This window comes from Protopterus annectens, chromosome 8.part0, assembly GCF_019279795.1.
Source record: "Protopterus annectens isolate FY-2018-M chromosome 8.part0, PAN1.0, whole genome shotgun sequence".
Lineage (NCBI taxonomy): Eukaryota > Metazoa > Chordata > Ceratodontiformes > Protopteridae > Protopterus > Protopterus annectens.
In genome coordinates this window covers 1,277,281,444-1,277,284,799 of record NC_056741.1, presented here as the reverse complement: position 1 = coordinate 1,277,284,799, position 3,356 = coordinate 1,277,281,444, and the positions used below count along the sequence as shown (strand labels likewise).

Here is a 3,356-nt window from a genome sequence, read left to right as displayed (position 1 = left end):
GTAGTGGCCTGCGAATCCACAGAAGCGGCCATCAGGGGCTGTGAAAGTGCCTCACTGAGGACTGATGAACTGACGACTAGCTTAACGAAAGCGTTGTTGGCAGTTTTGGACCTGTGTGGTCTTGTCTCTGTCTTTATCCTTACGTTTTTTTTTTTTGGGAAGATCAGCAGTCGGATGGCTTACCGAAGCCATAATAAAAAATGGTGATAAAGAGCGAAAATATTTAGCTACAATAAGGGCCTGATGACACAGTTCTGGCGCAGAACAAAGCACAAAAGCGACAGTGAGGTACTTCATGGTAAAGGAAACACGCCCAATGCGGGGCTTGAACCCACGACCCTGAGATTAAGAGTCTGATGCTCTACAGACTGAGCTAGCTAGGCTACTTAACCTTCAATTCGGAAATGAAACTCAGGTAGTGGCCGACCAGCACTCATACAAACTGCTTCTGCTTTGGGCTCCTCTGCAAGAAAGACTGATGTAATGGCATCGGCTGCGTGATTTTATACCACTGACGACCTGTCAGTCCTGGAGCGACAGCAACTGATGCAGAAATACTAAGCCTCTGGTATTTGGGCTGAATGAGGGCTACCCCTGGCAGGATAACCCAAGCCTGACTGCAACAGTGAAACACGAAGAAAGTACAGATGTTCTTCGTGTTTCACACTTGCAATCATCACATTTGGGTTACCTGCCTGCAGGTAGCCCTCAGTCAGCCCAAATACCACAGACTTAGTATTTCTGCGTCGGATGCCATCGCTCCAGAACTGATGTCAGGTCATCAGGGATATAAAATCAGGCAGCCGATACCATTACATCAGTCTTTCTTGCCAAGGAGCCTGAAGCAGAAGCAGTTTGCAAGTGTCGGTCGGCCTCTACCTGAATTTTCGTTTACAAATTGAATAATCCTGAAGTTTTCTAAAGCTAAGTACCCCGTTGGGGATATTTTTTCTTGCTCTAACCGATGTCAGAAAAAGTTAACAATTGTCTTGCCTGGGGAAAGCAAATACCACACAGAGATTTTCAATCTTACTGCGTCACATGTTTAGGTCAAGACCACGACGTACCTCACCGTCAGTTTTGTGCCTTGTTCAACGTCCGAACCATTTGTCGCTGGGCCTTCATTGTCACTAAATTCTTTCACGCTCCATCTCTGTATTCTGAAATGGCTTTGAGAAGCCATCAGACTACAGATATTCCGAAAAAACGTAAGGATAAAGACAGACAGACCGCATAGGTCCAAAGCTGCAGACGATGCTTCCGTTAAGCTAGTCGCCAGTACTCGGTGAGGGGTTTTTGCAGCCCCTATGCCAGCTTCAATGGACTCGCAGGCCTCTACCAAGACCCACAGTCTGATATGCCACGAGACTCTGACTATGGAACCTGCAGATGTCTCTACCTTGGATGAGTACAGAGCCACTGTGCAGGCATCGGCTTCTGAGGCAGTTCTTCGCACTACCGATGATCGACTCAGATGACTTTTTTTATCTAAAACTACAGGTTTTTTTAGGCCAAGAGTACACGCTACGCCTAGAAAACAGACGTCCAAAGGGCATACAACAGCTCCCTTGCCACAACAACAAATGCTTAGAATGGCAGACCACCACATGCCGATTAGGGGAAGTCAGCCTTCCCCTGCTAAGAGGAAGAGAGACCTGTCCCCAGCAGCTCCAACAGACCAGGAGTCCGATGACTCAGGTATCGGATTATGAAGACATGCCCTTATCTGCTTATGAGGATTCAGATGCAGAGGAATCTATTCCCCCTGCCTCCCCTCCAGAGGATTTTCTTTTGGTGAAACCTTGCATACTTTAAGAGAGCATTTCCACTGGAAATGCCAAGACTACCCTCAGTCCAAAAAGAGACTCTTAGAATTCCTAGATTTGCCTAAGCACAGGCCTTTAGCAATACCCCCTCTGTCCTGGAAGTTGTTGAGGTTTTCAAGGAATCCAGTCTTACTCCTGATACTTTACCTCCTGCCCCTAGGAAACCAGAGAGGTACTACAGAGTACCTGACACTCACAAATCTCTTTTCAAGAATCCTACTGCTGATCCAGAGATCATTTCAAAGGGCCTAAAGGTATCAAGGCAACTACAGCCAAGAATCCCACCCCTTCGGACAGGGATTCCAGAGCTTTGGACAGATGGGGTAAGAAGGTATACATCTCTGCAACTCTTGCTATTAGGGCATTGAATTGTCAGTTTCACATGCTGAAGTACCAGCAACATATCATGGAACTTATAAAACAAAAAGTGGCAACCTTTAGAGACTGTGCAGAAAATAAAGAATTGTAGGAGCTTATGCACTCTGTAAGCCAAGTCAGCAAGCATACTTTGCAGTGTGGCTTTGACGCCCCAGAAGAATCTTGCCGGGCAGCAGTCATGGTTCTGTAATGAGAAGACATGCTTGGCTCAAGTAGCAGACCTTGCCAGACCATGTCAAATCAAAGTTACTAGATGCTTCTTTGAATAAGGACAGTTTGTTTGGCACCAAAGCAAAAGAGGTTCTTAAAAAGATGGAAGAAAAAGCTACATCTATGCATACTGTTAAAGAATTCTTACAAGTGCAACCTCCTAGATTCAGTAGGCATTGCCCCTCCAAACAATGGCCCTTTTCCAGCCCCCTCCAGGCCATCTCAAACCAGACCCAGGGGAAAAAGCCCACCAAGACTACAGTCTCAGGGTATGCAGAGATCTAAGCAATGGGGTGCCCCCACCCCCAAGGCAGGGAGTGGTAAGCCACCTCATTTCGGAAAAAACTCACAATGACTTCTCTACTCCACTCCCCACCTCTGCCCAACTGCTTGTACCCCTAGGAGGAAAAAGTACAGTTGTGTACACTTACCATAAATGTGGATGTTTGAGTATATTCACTGTTGCAGTCATTACATTTGGGTCATCTCCTTGCAGGTAGCCCTCAGTCGGCCTGATTAACAAAGTCTTAGGTTCTTCCATGACGTCAGGTTGTCGGGTACAAAACATGCAGCCGACGCCATTACATCAGTTTTTCTTGCCCCAGATGTCAGGTGTCCCCCTAATGGGAAGCAATTAAATATAAAAATACAAAGATATACCTCCAACAAAAAAGCAAATACACCAAAAAGGCTTTTAAGCATAGTAAAGGAAAGTAGAGGTATAGCCAAAAGAAGTTAGGGGGCTGGAGGGAGGGTAAAGTACAGTTTTGTACCTACCATAAATGTAGATGTCCGAACTGGATAGCATCTGCAGTCATAACAACTGGGTTGTCCTGTCGTCAGGCAGCCCTTCAGTCGGCCGGATTCCAAAGTCCGGGTCCGGCTTCGGCTGATGTCGCACTTCACCCGACGTCATCTCTGTTGGTCTTCGGGTATAAAGGC

The 3,356-nt window shown here is 46.5% G+C and overlaps 1 non-coding gene across 1 annotated transcript; it reads right to left on the bottom strand.

The window, feature by feature from the left end:
• Window positions 1-310: 310 nt before the first annotated feature.
• On the bottom strand, window positions 311-383 carry TRNAK-CUU. Its single transcript has one exon. It is a non-coding gene; the product is annotated as a tRNA-Lys (tRNA).
• Window positions 384-3,356: the final 2,973 nt, after the last annotated feature.